At 55.6% G+C, this 18,767-nt stretch overlaps 1 protein-coding gene across 1 annotated transcript in view; it reads left to right on the plus strand.

The window, feature by feature from the left end:
• The window catches only part of DAB2IP (DAB2 interacting protein), a 126,564-nt gene that overhangs the window by 25,392 nt on the left and 82,405 nt on the right, over positions 1 to 18,767 (plus strand).

The following is an 18,767-nucleotide window of genomic DNA, read 5'->3' on the forward strand; positions in this document are numbered from 1 at the left end:
CGTGTCCCCTGCATCGGCAGGCGGACTCCCAACCACTGCGCCACCTGGGAAGGCCGGAAAGAAGGTTTTGATGGAGGGAACAGAGAGGGCACAGGCCTGGCTGTTGCCATCCAGTGTGATATGGGGGTTCCAGGTGAGGTGAGAGTGGGCTGGGAAAGGTGTTCCCTGGGAACACCTTTGAGCTGGGTCTTGAAGGGTTCCTTAGAAATGGGGCAGGCAGCGACAGAGAGGGAGTTCCAGGTAAGGGGAATGGCAGTTGCAAAAACATGGAAGCAGGCATGGAAGCACACTAGAAATTGATGTGTTTGTGGAATGGTGAAATGCTTGGTGGGACTGGAGATGAGGGGTCTGGAGGTCAGGGTAGGAGGTGAGGCTGGGAAGATGGGCCAGGTCCGGATCAGGTGGCGCCTCAAGTCCTCAGCTAAGGGGATGGGGCTTTCCCCAGGGCCACTGATTCTCCTGCTTTCTGTGTGTCATAAAAATGCTCTCAAAATGAGATCCTTGGGCCCCCTCAAGATTTCAGTGCAGTGGGCCAGGGGCAGAGCCTGGATATCTGCATTTTTAACAAGCTCATAAAAGAGGTAGTCCTGAGCCCTAGGCTCTGGGTCAGATCAGTCTCCAGGCAGTGAGAAGGAGGACACCTGTGCTGAGGAAGGATTCCTGGTCACCTCCCTGGGTGAGACCAGGGCCCTTGGGAGATGGTCTCCAGCTGTGGGGAGGATCAGGAGGCTGGCACCTGAGAGACCCTGATCGAATCAGCTGGCGCAGAGGCCAAGTCCTGCCCTTCCTGGACCCCCAGGGCCACAGGCACCAGGGCTGAGCCTTCAGGATGCCTTAGGGAACGATGACTAATCATAATGTAGCCCCCTGTACTATGTTCACGGTCTTACCTATTCGATCTCTTTTAAACCTTGAGACAACCCTGAAGCTGATACTTTCATCACCCCATTTTACAGATGAGAAAACTGAGGCCCAGAGAGGTGAAGTCCCTCGCCCGAGCTCCAAGTGCTCATAATGGTGCAGCCAAGATTTGGACTCAGGTCTCCCTGACCCTAGTGCAGGAGCGTGTTGCACCCCTCTGGCTGGACTGGAACCAGAGGAGGGGTACCCTTCCCCCACACTCTCCCAGAACCCCCTCAGCATCACTTTCTACCCGCTTCCCTTTCTTTTGCTGCTCTAATAGGTGTATCATCACACCTCGAGGTTGCTATAATTTGCAGTTCTTTAATTGCCAGCTAGGCTTGGCTTTTTTTCTGTAGTGTCATCTTCACTATGTTTCCTGGTATGGAAACCACCTGTGGCTCAGAGCCAGAGCCAGCCTTCTGAGCCACCAGGCCCCCAACTCACTGTCCCATGAGATTAGCGTCTGCAGGATGGAAAGTGTTTTCAGCTGTCATTTTACCCACTTCTCACAGCAACCCCGAGGGAGGTACCATTAGTGTCTGCCAGTCACAGATGAGGGAACTGTGGCTCAGAGAGGTGAAGTTGTTTGCCTGGTGTCACACAGCTCTTGAGTGACAGAGCCTGGCATGGATACTAGGATGGCCGGACATCTATTTTTTGTATCCTTTTGCTCGGCACCTTGTCCTTTTCTGTGTGCAGCAGTTAAGGAAAGGGGCGTGAGTCGAATTTCTATCCTGGGCCGGTGCTCAGAGCTGGGGGGGGACTAGGGAGCTCAGAGGTGGGGATCTGGGTTCAAATCCCGGCTCTTGCATGACCTCTGTGACCTCGTTAGTCACTCAACCTGTCTGAGCCATGTGTGCTCATCAGTAAAGGGCAGGGAATGACTGCCCTTCCTTGAAGGACTTGGTGGACCTGTGTGTGTACACACCAGCCCAGGTCTGACCCATGGTAGATGCTTACCCCATGAAATCCACCATTATCATCTGAATTGCATTTCCTGTTTTGGCTCCAGGACAGTAAAGATCTGGGGAGGGTTGGGGTGGAGGGCGAGGACCAGGTGCTTGGGGGAAGGTCAGAGGTGCTCCTGACCTGGGCCTTAGGGACAGGCTTGACACGGACCCTGTGCAGGACCAGAAGCACACCCTCTCCCCTGCAGCCTGAACTTGCACTTACCCCCGTGTGCTCCCACAAGCCAGATCCTCATGCGCTCGCTGACTGCTGCTCTGTGTAGCCCCCTGAAGGAACGCAGGGAACATGGTTTTGCCTGGAGGAGGCAGGGGAGATGTCACAGGATGTACTTGAATAACTGTCGTCTTCGCCGCCATTTCAAACCAGGGTGACGAGATGTCACCACCTCTCACAGCGGTGCCCCTTGGCAGTGGTGTAGTTTAATGGAGAATCCCGTCGGGGTCTGTGGCACTCACTCTATCCACCTCCTTCATGCAGACTGAGGCCCAGGAGGGGCCAGACTTGACCAGGTCGCCACTCAGCTGGGAGGGCTTCTGAGTCTGGGCTGTTTGCACCCTCACATGCGGCCTTTACCCCTTTTGTGAGTCAGCCTGGGACTGCAGTCACCCCACAGGGCATCGGGCTCAGTGCTGCTCCCACCTCTACCTCTTGGAGACCATGGGACCCTGGGAAAGCCTCAGTTTACCCTTCTGTAAAAGGGGGGGAGTGACTTTGAGTTTTGAGCATACAGTAGGCGCTTAAACACTTTGATGCGGTACAAGGGAATGAGCCATAAAGTCCACAGACCTGGGGCTGAGCCTCATGCCAGCTTTGTGACCTGGGCAAGATATGGAACCTTTTGCCTACCTGGCACAACTTCCTTCTACTTACAGGTAGAGTTGGGGGGTGGGGGAATGGTTCCCCGGGGCCACTGGGTGCTAGCAGGCCTAGTGGGTGCACCCTGAAAGCTGTGGGGGCCCCTGGATGAGGGCAGGATGGGGAAGGAGCTGGGAGCAGGTGACCAAAGGGACCTCCCACCCATCTCCCGCCTTCAGCTCTTGGGCTCCAAAGAGATGGCGAGGCTGAGATTCGAACCCATGTCTGTCTTCTCTGCAGCAAGCAGGGAATCCTGGAAGCGAGAGAGGGTCAGAGGTAGGGGAGGGCAGGCAGGTAGCGAGCTGGGGGCCTGGATCTGCACAGACTGTCAGGCTGGGTCCAGGGGCTCTGCATGAACCCCTCCCTCTTCTTGAAGCCCAGGGACCCTTAGCAGCAGCAGGCTGCCCCCTCTCACCTGCCACCACGTGTTCGAGGAATTCAGTCTGATTTGGGAGTTAAGGAGATGGTGACCGTTACCGGTCCCCTCAGCCCGCCACCCTCCCCAGGCCCAACCTCCCCTGGTGTGGGCTTCCTCCCTCCTTCCTCCCTCCTTCCTCTGCCCCTGGCCCCTCCCATCGACCTTGAGGAGAGCTGTCCGGGCCTGGGTGTGGGAGGTGGCAGAGGCTCTGGGAAACTTGACAGCCAATTGATTCTTCCTCAGGAAGTTGAAAGTGAAGAGTTGTGTTTGAAGGTTTAGCTGAAATTAGGTCTCAGGGCTATTTTTTGCGAGTTGGAGAAGGAGAAGTGTCAGGGAGGGGAAGGCCCAGGGGGCTGGCAGATGCTGCAGATAAACTCAGTACCAGTTGATTGCAGATGCTTCTAGAAGCGGGTCTCAGTTCCTTTCAACCACCCACTTTTACTGGATGCTCAATTGTGTGCACCCTAGGTGGTCCTGAAGCTGTGACAGAGGTGTGCCTGGGGTGCTGTGAGAACCCAGAACAAGGGACAGTTACCTCTCACTAGTGAGGGTAGGGAAAAATTCCTAGAGGAGGATCTTTGAGGGATGTGTAGGAGTTTGTCAGGAACAAAGGAAGAAGAGTATTCCAGTTAGAGTGGGATCTAACAAAATAGGAACAAGCCAATGGCCCTGTTTGATTAGATATGATGTTGAATGAGTTGAAGACATGACGGAGAGGAGCCTAGATAGAGAAGTGAGTGGGTGAGGCCTTTGGACTTTCCGCTACAGGACATAGGAGTCAGAGGGGATGATGAGTGAGAGTGGAGTGAGCAGGAGATCTCTGGGATGTGGACCTTAGGTTTCCCCAGCTGCTCACCCCTCTTCCTGCTCCTGTGGCTTCCCCAAGCCCTCCCCACATTTCAGCTGTCTTTCTTTCTCACATACACAGAAACAGGTACATGACCACAAACATGCAGGACTGTGGGTGACCGCCTCAACACCACTGTGGAAAGCCTGTTGGAAATTAACTGGTCCAAACCTTCCTTCTCCAGAGGAGGGACTGAGGCTCAGAGAGGGCAGGGTCCTTTCCCAAGGTCACACAGCATGTCTGGAGCAGGGCCTGGAATTGAGCCCAGGTCTCTCCATTGCTGTCCTGTGCCCCTTATGCCTTGCTCCCTCCTGCCCTCATTTCCCTGCAGCTGAGTCCTTCCCACCCCCATCATGCTTCCTGGGAGGAGAGGGCTGAAGGGAATGGACATGTGTGGGTCCAGCTACCCAAAGAGGCCCCTGATGTCTCATCAGCACACTGCCACCTCCTGGTCTGCCTCTCTGCCCCCATTAGTAGCCCTTGTCGGCTAAGGGGACTCCTGTTGGGCATGGGGATGGTGGACAGAAAAGCTGGTCAGACTTCCAGATCACAGAGCCTGCTCTGTCACTGCGCAGATGGGGAAACTGAGGCCCAGAGAAGGTAGGTTTGCCTGGAATACGTGCTGGGCCTCCCTCTACCACTCCAGGCTTCTATTGCCCATCCCAAATGCACATTTACATGGGACACATCTATGTCTGTGGCCCACAGACTGGTGGAGAGATGTCAATCGTGCAGTGTGGCAGACTGGCAGGCAGGAGTGCTGGACCCCAGATTGGGTGCCCTGCTGGACCCCAGATTGGATGCCCCAGTTTCCTCCTCGTAGTACCAGGAATTTGCCTGTGAGGCCGATGTCCCTTGCTCTGTTGAGCCTCCTGAGCTGGAGTCTCCCAACCCAGTGTCTGGCCATTGTTCTGCAGATGAGACGGTTGGTGGGGAGAACTTGCCCCGGACCCTCAGCCCTCCTCCTCCCCTGCCTTTCATGGGTCCTAATTGTTATTAAACTGTTTAAACCCAAAAGGCAAAAAAATTACTATCATTTTGGTCTGTGTCCATTTGGTCTGTGTCTGCCTTCTGTGGGGAGAGGCCCCCTTTCCCACAGCAGCAAAGTAGGAGATGGGAGCATTGTTGCAGACAGCCCAGGGTGGCCAGGGCTGGCCAGAACGGTCTGCAGGGCGGGAGCATGGGGCCAGGGGCTATTTGGCGCCTCCTGAATTGAGGCCAGGCCGGCATCCGAGGCCTGGGACTGAGGGCAGGCTGTGGTATTTGGTAGGGTTGGGAGGCTGCCTGTCCCATTAATAAGCATGAAGGTGGTTTCATCAGCTTAGTTTTACAGATTAGGAAAGCAAGGCTCAGGGAGAAAGAACTGGCCTGGGGTGCCCCAGCCGGTGAGCGGCAGAGGTGGAAGTAAAGCTCTGGTCTACGAGTCCTGTTGTGGGTGTGAACTAACTTACTTTCCTCCCTCACTTTTCTGCCTTCCTTTTTTCTTTCTTTTAGTACATTTTTAATCAGCACCAACTCTGTTTCAGGGCCTGTGTGGGGCACTGACACAAATAGCGTTAAAACGTAGGTTCTACCTGCAAAAATACGGCGGGTTTAGCTGGGGCTTGACAAAGTCATTTCCAGGCAGGTAAGGGGAGAGGACAGGCAGCCAGGACAGCCCCTGCGAAGGCCAGGAGATGGGAAGCGGCATGAGGGACAGGAGACCCATGGCAGCACGTAGAGCAAACGGGATCGGAGGCTGAATTAGCAGGAGTATGGAGTCCCCAGAGAGGGAGCTGAGGGTGGGCCAGAGCTGGCCGGAGCAGACCTGGTGTGCAGTGTGTCCTTCAGAGCAGCATACCTGACCCGGCTGGGAGAGTCTGGAGCTCCTTAAGTGGGCAGAGACCAGGACCAGGGTGGGGGATGAGGGATGGAGAGCAAGCGAACTGCTTTTCTCAAGCAGGTTGTCGGGACCCCGTCCCCGCCCTCAGTGTCTGAGCTTAGAATGTCCTTGTAGGTGTCCGTGAGGGCAGTGGTGGAGGGAGGAACCAATTCAAGGAGACCTGGAATCTCCTGCCTTGTTTCGGGAGGTGCCAGCTTGGCTCGAGCAGCTTGGGTGGGAGGATGGAGGGGGGAGCAAGGACAGCCTCTGCACCCTCAACCACCCGTCTCTGCCCCCCAGTGTCCTGCAGAGGTACCTCTAGGACACCCCTGTAAGGCCCTGAACTCAAGCCTGTTGGGCGGCAAGGAGTTGGATAAACTAGTCCCCACTAAGGTGTCAGTGGCTGACTCCCCAGTCCCTGTGTTATAGGTTCCGTGCACGAAAGGAACCTTATCAGTTGGAAGTTTGAGTCACAGTGGAATGTCAGGCTCTGTGACTGGCAGGTGGGATACTGTTTGGGGGTCTTTCTTCCTCTCTTCACACCTCCCTGGGTCCTGGGGATACAGTACTGGCTCTTCTTACAGGTCTCCTCGGGATGGGGCAGGATTTGAATCTTAGCCCCATGGCTCCCCTCTGTGGGATCCCTCAGGCAAGGTCCCCAACTCTGAGCCTCTCTTTTTCCCATCTGTAAATGGGCACAGGAGTCCCTCGCTCACAGGGCGGCTGTGAGGGCTCAGTGCCTGGCATGCAGCCAATGTTCATGCCCCGCCCCTCTTTCTGGTGGACGGGGCTCACCCTACCCCACCCTTTCCCCAGAGCCTCGGGTCCTGCCTACCGCACCCCTCTTCCTGCTGCCCCAAACGACATTGCCCCTGACAGAGCTTCTAGGGCTTGGCTCTGACACCAGGCTCTGATACCAGAAGGTCTAGAGGGGGTGAAGGGGTCCCTAAGAGACCAGAGACCAAGTCCCCAGGTGGTGAGTACAGATGGAGGTTGGAGGTGTCCGTGCAGGGTGGTTTCTGCCCAGTTGGGGGCAGCAGAGGGCAGCAAGTGACTGCCTGGGCGGCAGCTCCCAGAGGAGAGTGGAGATCCCAGGGGTTTGTGTGCCCCCCACCCCGACCTTGGGGCCATGGGGGTCCAGCTAAACAGGCTGCAGAGCCCACTGCCGGGTAGAGGGAACAGCTCACATCAGGAGCGCCTGTAGGCCTCTGGGCCTGGCACTGTTGGCTGAGCTGACTGGGCTGGGTTGACCAGGGAGCTGGGGGACCTCTGAAAGGGGACCCTCATCAGGGACATGGAGGGGGGCAAGATCTGGAGCCGAGGCAGCCTTCCAGCAGGAGGAAAGGGGTTGAGGGGCCCAGTGTGTACGCCGGCACTGTCTCTGCACTGCGGTCGCCAGGCTGGACCAATAGACCCTCCATCACGGTTGTCCTCTGACGAAGTCCGGCTGACCTGGGTTCGAATCCAGGCTCTGCCAGCTCCTTGCTGTCTGCATGAGGGCACAAGGAGGCAGGGATGAGGCAGTCATAAAACCTGTTTTACACAGTCCGCTGGGTCAGGCCCTCTCCTGAGCCCTCACTGGGTAGCATCTCATGATACCATGAGGCAGATAACACAAATCCCACTTTGTTTAAAGTGACAAAACCAAGGCAGACGGAGAGTGAAGAACTTGCTGAAGCTCACTTAGCTCGAGAGCCTAGATAGTGACGGTGCCACAGAGCCTGGCCCACAACATGCAGCTCAGTCTCTGCCGGCCAGTGTTGTTATTCTTTCCATTTTATAGATGAGAACACTGAGGCCCTGAGAGGGGAGGTTGTGGCAGGCCACACAGCCAGTCGGGGACAGAGCTGGCACTCAACCTCATCTTGTTCTGCCCTTGCCTTCAGCTGGCCTGGCCCGCACAGGTCAGAAGCTGTCTGTGCAGGGCAGACACCCTGGGTGGGAGGGACCTGCTCCCCTCTTCCCACCCCACCCTGTGTGGCCCCTGTAGGCCTTCCCCTCTCCTAGGGGACCCAGGAAACTGGGTGTGAGGGGCAGGGCTCGGAGGCCCTTGTTCCCACCCCACCCCCATATGAAAGTGCAGTGATTGCCTCTATCACATCCAGTGGCATTTGGGTTGGATCGCAGACATAATTATATCTGAATCTTCGGGTGGGAATTGTTTCCCTCCAAAGCCAGGAGGCCCTCTTTGGAGGCGGCAGCAATGGCATCTGTTTCCGACACAAGGCCCTGCATGGGGATGAGTAACTTTTCCCATGGAATTGCTTAAAGAACATCTAAAATGAGCCATGATTGTTACTGCCCCGCTCCAGTGCCTTCGATGGCTGCCAGGGAGTGGAATCCAGCTCCCCAGCTGGCATCGAGGCCCCCAGGCCTGTCCCGGCATCCGTATAGACTGGTCCTTCTGCCCACACTTCCTCCCCATTTCCGTTCCTCGAGAGCTCCTTCCCTCCCCTGTGCTCCGCCACAGACTTCCCCTCCCCAGGCTCCAGAACTTAGACGCTGTGACTTAACCGGACGTGGTGACTTTCTCAAGGTGACTGTTTCTGATTTCTCTGAGCCCCAGGCACTGGGGCAGGGCCTCACCTGTCGCAGGCACCCGAGGGGTTTGTGGGGTGGAGGTTTGTGAGAGACGCAGGGAGTGAATACATCCAGTGAGTGAGGGCGGGGTGAGGAGAGGCGGTGAGTTTCCACCTCCTTCCTCTTGAGAGCCCACTGCATCTCTGAGGTGGAGTGGCCACCTGCGTGGGAGGAGGCCAGCACAAGTCACCCAGACCACCGCTGTCTTGCCTTGAAACTGACCTTGCCTCCACTCCATGATCCCTCAGGGGCAGGACGCCCAGGTGAGCCTGGCTTGCAGACGGTAAATCAACCCAGGAGGAGAAATAGCCTATAAAATCCTCTCCCCAAACGGTGCGTTTTGTATCCTGCAGTGAAAAGGGCTTTTAAAAGCACTGCTCACTCAGGTGGATTTATGGGGCTGCCGCCCACCTCTCCCCTCTCCCTGCCGCTAGCGTTCACTGTTCTCTGGGGCTGGAGCACCCTGGGGTCCTGGTGTTCCCTGGTGGCTCCTGGTCCAGGGAGAGATGGGATAGCTCCTCTTCCCCTCCTTGATGCTCTGGGGCTATCCCCGGCCAGCTAAGTGCCTGGGAGGGCAGGGTGGCACAGTCTGACCCAGCAGAAGCTCCCTGTGGCCCAGCACAGGGCCTGAAGTCCCACTGTTAGCACCCTTCCTTCAGGCAAGCTGTTGTCGTCACCGGCGAAGGGTCACCAAGGAGGGGAAGGATGGCATGCCCAAGCTGGAAAGGGAGTTAGAGATCATCTAGACCAATCCTCTCATTGTACGGATGGGGAAACTGAGTCACAGAGAGGCTAAGGTGCTTGCTCACAGCCTCATAGTGCAGTAATGGAATTATGGAAGGTCTTGGGCTCCGGTGCAGACCACCTGGGTTGAACCCAGCTCTGCCACTTCCTGGCTGTGTGGCCTTGTGCAAGTAGCTTAATGTCTCTGAACCTCCATTTTCTCATCTGCACATTGGGTTCTGAGAATTAAACAATGTAAGTCATGTAAAGCTCTAATACAGTGTCTGAAGCTTAGACGGAGCTTAATAAGTACATCTGGCTTGCTCTTATTAACACATTGGAATAGTTCTCATTATTGTTAATAGCAGAGCTAGGTTTTGAACCCAGATTTCTTGAGTCTATGCATGGTTTTCTTGCCACTTCTGCCAGGCAGCCTCTGTTGAGAGCGTTAATTCACGCAGAGTGCACAGAGCATAGGACAGGGTTGTTATGATGGGGGATAAGCAGTGAGTCACCCTGGGAAGACTGGCCTGGTGCCGGGACCTCAGTGACAGGGCCTAGAGGGCGGCAGAAGGAGACAGTAGAGAGCCTGCTGCAGGGGTGTGGCTCCCTGATGGAGTTGGTTTTCCCCTAGCCATGTTGCCCTTGTGCTGGACTCCCTGCCCCGAGGTCAGGACTGGCTGAGGGCTTAAAGAGCTGATGAAGTGTGTGTGCCCATCCTGACCTCTGGGGTGGGCTTATGAGGCTAAGGCAAGCGTTGGCCAGCCAGAGGATTTATGGGAGTGAGTCACTCCCTGGCTGCTCTGGGTTATCACATCCCTGCTGGAGACCTTAGGAATGAGTGTCTGATTTCTGTTAACTGATGCCACTCAGTCCTGGGCACTGGCAGGTACCAGGAGGGTCTCTCTCTTGTCCTCATTTCCCCTTCCCACCTTCACACCCCCACCTGCTTCCCAACTGCGTGCCCCCTCCTCCCTCCTCTAGACTCTCAGGGTTTCTAATGGGCCCCCTTGACCTGGGTGTCCTCTGCTTTGGGGAGGGGGTTGTATGTCCCATGTCATGAGCCTGGGCTCGAGTGTGTAACTTGGAGGTCGGTGGGACCTGTGATCACTCCGGGGCCCTCCAGGGCAGCCAGACCCGCTGCTGTCCTACTTCTACAATCTTTGCCTGTGCTGTGATTCTGCCTGGAATATCCTAATACGTCTGCCCTGCCCCACATGATCTCAGCAAGCCCACCTGCTGCCTCACCTTCAGTGTTTCTATTATGCCTTCAAAAGCTGCCTCCTCCAGCAAGTCCACCCAGATTGACCCCAAGTGGAATCCCTTCAAAGGCCTCCCAGAGCACATTCTCTGCCTTTCTCCTTTTTCTTTTTTATTTGTTTATTCATTTAGGAAGTATTTACGGAATGCCTGCCAGGTGTCCAGCACTGGGGACCCAGGCCGCAATGGCCCCCACAGTCCTGTAGGGGAGGAAGGCATGAAACAAATGCATGTACAACTACAACTGTGATAGGTCTGCAGGGAGATATGGCCCAATCCGAGGGCATCTGGGAGGCCCCTGAGGAGAAGACTGAAGAGAGACTGAAGTGTGTGCAGGGCCCGCCGGGCAAAGGGGGACTCTGTTCTAGGAAGTGGCAATAGCCTGGGCCAAGGCCCTGTGGCAGGAGGAGCTGGCAGTTCCAAAAGTGCCGCTAAAGCCACTGGGGCTGGAGCCCAGGAGGGAAATCATGAGGGGCCTTAGGCCTCACCAAGGAGCTAGGCCTTCATCCCAGGAGCCCAGGGGTGGAGCTGGTCCATGGCAGGGTCTCATCTGTTTTTCCAAGTGTCCCTCTGGATGCTCTCGGAGAATGAACAGGGAAGGGTGACAGGGTTGCGGACAGCCAAAGCAGCGAGGAGGCTCCCACAGGTGCCTCGGAACAGCCTGGGCCGCCTCTCCAGCTGGACCGTGGGCCCCTGAAGGCAGAGAGCTAGCGCTTCTTGGGGCTCAGCACATGGCGAGGCTCAGGAAACACGCCCTGAGTGAGCCGTTGACCAGCCCCCTTCTCCATCACAGGAGCTTTGGGTCTAGAAGCTGCTTCTGTAAGCTGCTGCCTTCGGCTTCCTTCTGGCTAATGGCTGGGCCGTCCCCTGGTGACCGAGCAAAGTCTGAGCGATAAAAACGATGACGATGACGGCGATGATGACAGTAGCTAATATTTTTACTGTGTACCGGGAAATAGGCTAAGTTCTTTCCATGCATGATCTCACTGACTCGTTACAACAGTCTGTGAGGTAGCTACTATAGTCCCCATTCTATAGAAGAGGAAACAGGCTCGGACAGTTAGGGCACTGGCCTGAGGCCCACAGTCATTAAGTGGTGGAACCCTCTACTACCATGCCTCTTGGGGGAGGGGGAGGAAAGGTATTTGCCTTTTACCCAGGGATTCCTAGACGTCAAGGTAATCCTAGGACCTAAAGAGGTGTGTCAAATGGTGGTGTTTCAGGTGTGGTGATGGGCAGAAGGAGAGACGTTTGGAGCAGGGGTCTCCAGTCCTGGGTAGGGGTGAGGCCCTGCAGAACAACCTGCCAGGCCTCAAGGCACCCAGAAACCACACATTTAGGGAGCTGTGAAGGCAGTTTTCAGGGTGTGAGAGAAGCAAGTAGGTCGTCCTCAGAGATTGGCACAAAGTGAGGCCCTGCCTACAGAGCAGGTGAAATTGTGGCGGCAGCAACATGGAGCCGTTTTTCTCCCCTGTGGCCCAAGATGTGGGCTTGTGGCTCTTTGAGCTTACTCGGCCACTCTCCCTTCCTGCCATGGCTGTGAACGTGAGTGCGTGTGGGCCGGTGTGTTTGGCCTGGGTGTCAGCGTAACTCTGTGAGTACCTGATGACCGTTGAATATATATGTAAGTTTGTGAGCCTGTCTCAGTATATTTGTATGTTTATCTGTGCGTTTCATGGCTGTATATGTGTGTATTTGTGTGTGCGCTGGTCAGTGTGCATCTGTGTGTTTAGGTGTGTGTATCTGGTGGTGCTAGGGAGACCTGTTATGTTTATACATGCATTTCTTTGTGGCCATGCCCCTCCCCCACATGTGCACCATCCATGTCCTTGAACCTGAGTGTGTTTCTCTCCCTGGGTACTTCTCCATGTGAATATGTGTGGGTGTAGCTATCCGGGCAATATTTTAATGCAAGAGTGATCCTTGAGTGTCAGGCTCCAGCCCCCTCCCAGTCCTCACGGCCAGTGAATTGGTTCTCTTTGTGTGATCTGAGGAGTCTGGCTACCTTCTCTGGGTAAGGTGGAGCGTGGAGGTCTTATGTTCAAAGGAGCGCCGGCATGGGCTTAGTGAGGGTTCTGTGCACTTAGGGTGGCCTGTGAGTAGGTGGCCACTGGGAAGGCACCAGCTTGATCCTGGCTTAAAATTCCTCCCACCTTTCACCTGTCACAGTGTCTGACATTCCACCGATACTGAGTTATTTCCCAACTGGGACCCGATTTGGTGGTGCGTAGCTCCCAGGGGAGGAGGCCAGGGAGGCCTGGCAGCTTGCCGAGGGTAGAGCCCCAGGAAAGAGGAAGAGGGCAGGAGGAGTTGTGCATCTGAAGGATTCGAGCAAAGCCACAGAACTTGCTGGTACTGTTAGTGCCAAACGTGGGAGAGCCCAGCTATGAAAGGCAGCTGCTCTAGCTTTAGAGAATCATCAAATATCAGCACTGGAAAGGAGCTTGGTGATCACCCAACCCAGGCCCTCAGAGTACAGATGGGAAGACTGAGGCCTGGAAAGAGGAAACATGGGGAGCCTGGGAGGTTCTGGAAGCATTCTGGCATTGCAAAGAGCACTGGGCAAGGAGAAAGGGGACCTAGGTTCTGCCATGGGTCTGCCACTGCCCTGCTCAGTGACTCTGGGAAAGTCCCCCTGCCCTCTGGGCCTCGGGTGCCTTATCTGTATCATGTGGGCATTGGCCTGGCTGCCGGCTCTGGGCACTCCCAGCTCTCATGCTGCTATCTTAGAATAACATAGGACTCCTCACCACCCTCAGCCCCTTCCTGGAACCTCTGCCAGGGTAGAGTGAGGTGTCCCTACCAGCCTGCCAAGGTGTCAGATCTGCCTGCCAGCCTCTGAGCCCCGCACATCTCCTCTCCTGGGGCTGAGAGAGGCGGTGATATCTGGATGGGATCTTCCCCTCCCTTTCCTGTTTATTTAGGTATGCTTTTGGCATTTGCACAGAGCCTCAGAAAGAAATTGAGAGACATGCCTGTTAAAAGAGCCTCCTTCTTTGAAGGATATCTGTTTGGGTGCAGGCCTTAGAAACGGCCACAAAGGCGAAGCTGGTCCAGGGCCGAGGGAGGGCCATGGGGTTCTACCTTCACCCTGAGCACTGTCACAGGTCAGGCCCACCCACCCGTCTGCAGTGACCCAGAGTTGGTTTGTTAAAAGAGAGAAGGTGATGAAGACAGAATTGAGGATGCAGGACCAAACAGATGATGGAGTCGGGGGCTGGTAGAGCACGTACTATGTGCCATGCATGGTGCTGAGTGCTTTACCCTCAGGGTAGAAGGTGGTCTCACTCAGGTGAGACCAGTGGTGACACGTGACTCCCAGGTGCCCAAGTGGTGTTGCTGGAATACAAACCCATGGCCCCCCAAATGCTGCCTCTTGGATGGGGAGTGATGCACACGTGAGGATGGGACTGGGCAAGTCTCCCCTCCCTGAGCCGCCAGGTCCTCACCTGTGAGCCCCAGGTGACAGCCCTGCACTCAGGGAGAAGCCCACCTTCCCTTCTTTCTTCTCTCCCCCAGGCCCAGCATGGTACCTGGGGCATGGGGAGGAGGGGCTGAACAGTCACTTCCGTTCTGGCCTTCGACACGTGTGTGTGTGTGTGTGTGTGTGTGTGTGTGTGTGTGTGTGTGTGTGTGTGTGGCATGTGTGCATGTGTAAGAGGATCCCTGCCCTGCCTGCTCAGGGGCTAGAACTCTCCTGGTTACAGTCCCAGCTCTACCACCTAACAGCTCTGCCACTCTCAGCAAGTAGCTTAAATTCTCTGAGCCTCTGTCTCCCCACTTGAAAACCCCAAACATCCTTCTGAAGCACGTGTCCTCACGAGGATTCCTGATAAGAGGCATCGGGTCCTCCTAGGCATCCCCTCTGCTCGGGCTCCAGATGTGTTCCGTGAGTGCCCCGGGCAGAGCGACCTGGCAGAGCAGGAGCATGGAAATTGGTAATTTATCAGCATCGTCATCACATGGAATGGATTGAAATGGTGAATGGAGAAATTACGAGTCTGGAATTCTGAAAGGCCTTTGACAAAGCTTCCCAGCACTTCCTGGAGAAGAAGCACTGAGGCCGGGGTCAGCGTGGGGGCAGCGAGCAGGGATTGGGGAGCAGCCGACAACGCGGGTCCTGCAAGCCAGAGACCCCATGGGCCTCTGCCCTCCGCTCGGGACTTTTCTTGCACTTTGGTCATTGACATGGATGGAAGCCCAAGGGGCTTGGACTATTGACGTGGATTAGCTGGGAGGGAAGACATCTGCATGGGCAGTGAGCTGTCACGGACGTGGGCAGAGGCTACAAGGGCTGTCCACACCCTGTCACCAAAGGGCTGGGGGTGGTGACACCAGGCAGCAGCCTCATGCAAAAGTCCCTGGGGCCTTAGTTGACCTAAGCACAGTGGCACAGCTGCCTGAGAAGCGCAGGGGAATGGGGCTGTGTTAGCAGAGACACAGCGCGCCATCTGGGGAGGGGGCAGTCTTGGTCCCCCCGAGGACTGTGCAGGCGCCTTGCTGAGCTTTAGACATCAGACCCTGCGCCAGTGAATGAAAGCAGAGGCCTCCACCTGTGCGGCTCCACCCGCCCGAGCACTTTGAACCTCCGGAGTCTCTGTGAGGTTGCTTTAGAAGAGAAGTGCTTGTTTAAAAGAGTTCAAAACTACCAAACCGAGTGATATTCTGTGGCTCCAGGATAATTTTTGCAAGCACATTCATTCATTCACTAGGCATGACACCAGCCCTGTCCCCAGTGCCACGTTGCTTTCTCCTCAGAGAGCCCAGACAGACTCCCACCTGTGGTGGTCACCTACCTCCTTGGGGCAAAAATTGGTGGCTGTATCAGACCCAACCTCGGTAATAATAATAATAATAAAGCTGGCAACTACTGTGTTTAGTTGCTTAGTATTTACCGTTTTACTGGGGATAGCTTACCTCATTTAATCCTTCCCACAACCCTATAGAGAAGGTATCATCCTTAACCCATTTTACAGATAGGGACACTGAGGCTCAGAGAGGTCCAGTAATTTTCCCACAGCTTATCTGAACTAAGATTTGAACACAAGCAGTGTGAGAGGACTTCAGCTGGCCTGAGGGGTGTGATCAGCCGGGCTGGAGTATGTAGTCAGGGCCTCCTGGAGAAGGTGGATAAAGTCAGGCCCTGGGGGTGTGGAAGGGGAGGGGATCCAGGGCTTTGTCTGTCCTACTTAATCCTCACTGCAGCCCCCACCCAGTTCACAGAGAGGTGAGGGACCTTGCCTACCATCTCACCGCCAGGGGTCTATGGAGCTGGATTTGAGCCCCATTTGTTTGCCTCTGGCTCCCAGCTCTCAGCCACTGGGCTGTCAGTGGGGTCCACGGTAGTGAGCATTGAGAACCCTGTTTTACTGAAAGAAGGGACGTGATTTGCCCACTGCCCCTCACCCCTAACTAAAGGTCGACTTGGGTCTAGAACAAGATTTTCTGACTTGAAGGCCAGTCATTCCCTCTTCCTGAGTTCAGGGCTGCAGCTGCCTCCAGAAATCATGTCCTGGGACCTGCCCATGAAGGGACGGGAGAAAAGGCTCGTCTCCCTTCATCCAGGGCTGGGTGAGGAGCCACCCTTGTCCCTTCACCCCAAGAAGGAGGTCAGTAAGCAAGCTATGAGGCTAAGCAGGGCAGGGAACTGGAGTCCGGGGTCTTTGATTAACCTTGCCGTGTGACCTTGGGAAAGACCTTCCCCTCTCTGGGCATTATTCACCCTTGTAATACAGTCTTTTGGATCTGAGTCCCCTTCCAGCTGTGGCTTTCTGGGATAATGAGCGTTTGTTAAGCCTGCCATATGTAGAGCCCTGAGCTGGGTCCTCTGGGGGAAATAAGGTCCTCCATGGTAGATATGTGTGGTGAGGTGGGGGACAGGTGAGCTCCCTGTCCTTTTGTTATTCTGTACACTGCTCACTTCATAGTGTTCATGTCGGTCTTGGTCACTATGCCTAGCACATCGTAGGCTCTTGACAAACGGTGAATGAATGATATTATAGAGAGTTTGAGTCCGCAAGGTCATGGTCAGTTTGGGGAGGTACATTCAGAGTAGGCTTCAAGGATGCTTACAGGTAATGCTTATCAGAGGAGCATTAAGTGTAGCCTTGATGGTGGGGGTGGGGAAGACGAAGTGATACTGTCCCACTCAACCTCTTAGAAGGAAGAAAACTTTTCTTTTTAAACTCAGGAATAGGATAAAGCCGTCCATATTGCTACATAATGAGCTCCATAAATTGTGAGACATGCTTTGTGGTTCTTTGTACCACAAGAGTGTAAAAAATTGTGAAATTTTAATCAGTGTAGAAAATAAAAACCAATAAAAAGTACAAGCCCATTGGGGGAACTTGCTTGACAACCACACCTGCGAGAGAAGAACCCATCCAAGTTAGCCAGGCGCATCCCTCCTCCCCCAACACCTGCCGAGAGGCCAAGGCTGGGAGAGCCCAGAGCTTATTCAGGGGTCCAGGTCCCTGCCTTCATGCTGTGTCTCCCAGAGAGCCTGCTGTCCCCCTGGCCCACCACCATTTGTGGTCCCTCTGCATTAGGCCTCGTCCTGTCTGTGGGTCACCACTCTGGAAGAGGGTCCCTCCTGTAGTCCCTAACCCCTAAGAGATAATAGTTAAACTGCAACTGATTAGAGTAATACCAAGCTGTAGAGGTGAGAGGCATTTGGATTCCACTGCCTGGGAAGGCCTGAATAAGGTGGCATTTCAGCTGGGCCTTGAAGGATGTGCAGAATTCTGACAGGTGGCCACAGAGATAAGCCTTCTATGGATGGGAGAGATTGAGGAGGAGGAAAAAGTAGGGGCAGAAAGATGGGAAAAGGGAAAGCTTGAAGAGGGTGGGCAGAAGAGGGGTGTCCTATGGGAAAAGCTCTGACATTAGGCAGGTCTGAGAGCTGTGTGTCCTTGGGTGAGTCATTTCACCTCTCTGAGCAAGGTTTCTTCATTTGCAGAAAGGGATGTTTCTCTGTCATTTCTGTTTGTGTGGGTGACATGAGATGATGGGTACAACCAACATTTACTCTCATCAGTCTTGGGTGCCAGGGCCATAGAGATGGACAGATCCAGTAAGGGCGTGGACTACAGCAAATGTCCAACTCTCCCCCCAGAGCAGAGAGGGCCACCAAGCCTACCTTTTATTGTGTGACGGATGAAATATGGTGTTCAGATGGTGAACAACATTAACTCTAAAATAAGTTAATATCTCATTCCCTTCTATCCTTATATCACCTGGAATTGAGGCTGGGGTGGGTGAGTCCCCAGAATCCCTCTCAGACAACTCCACCCACAGGGAATCCCTCTTCCTGCAGTTTTCCTCTCCCTCCAACTGCCTGAGGGTACCAAGTCCAGAACACCCCAGGCTGTGGCCCCTTGAGCCCCCAAATCTACCCCAGGGTAGACTGGTTCAACCTGCTGTACTGAACGCTGGTCTCCTCCCTGTCTCTTCCATTAGACCCGGAGCTCTGGGGGCTGGGCTCAGCTTAGGCTCCGGTCTCAGAGGCCAGCGCAGTCTGATAGATGCATAAATGGCCTAATGGGGAGGCCCCGCTGAGGTCTGTCATACTCCTCCCAGGAGTGGACCCCTACCCGCCATGGGTCATGAATGGGCCAGCAGGCAGCAGTCTCTCTAGAGAACATCCAGCCTTCCCTCAGACCTGGCTCCACATCTTGAAGCACGCAGTGGGGGTACTCAGCAAACCTTTCAGCCCCTCGGCCTCTCCTTGAGCTAGATACTAGGTCACCCTGCCCCCAAGGTGGTTGCCCCTGCTGGGGTACAACGGTTCCAGGCAAAGGGCTCCACCCCGAGGGCCTGTGACAGTCACCTGCGAAAGGAAAGACGCCCAGGTTAGGGGTCCAGGGTACTCCCAGGAGCTGCGCTAGCCAGTCATTCCCCAGAGGACTGGACGCCTGCTCGCAGAGCCTTAGTTTCCCCCATCTGTACTACCCGGGCTGAGAACATCGACCTCGCGGGTGGAGGAAGGCGCTTTGGCAATCCAGGACCGGGAGGGGGGCGTGGACTCCTCCAGGTGGGTGGTGGTTTGTGACCTCGTTACTGTAAGAGGTGAGGAGGCCACCGACGCGGAGGCCCCCCGAGGCTCCCCGCCCCTCTACAGCCCCGCCCCCTCAGCCCCCGGGGGCTCCCCCGCCCCCGCGCCCGGGGGGTTCGGGCGTCCTCGGTAGCGGCCGGCGCGGCTCGGCTCGGCGTCGCCATGGCAACAGCGGCTTAGGGGGCGGGGGCGACGTGGCTGGCTGTGTGGCTGGCTGGCGGCGCGGGGTGGGCTGGGCCGCGCTGCGCGGGCCGGGCCGTCGGCGCTCGGTCGGCGGGCGGGCGGCGCGGGCCGCGAG

This window comes from Lipotes vexillifer, unplaced genomic scaffold (genome assembly GCF_000442215.2).
Source record: "Lipotes vexillifer unplaced genomic scaffold, Lipotes_vexillifer_v1.1 scaffold1285, whole genome shotgun sequence".
In the NCBI taxonomy this organism is placed as follows: Eukaryota; Metazoa; Chordata; class Mammalia; order Artiodactyla; family Lipotidae; genus Lipotes; species Lipotes vexillifer.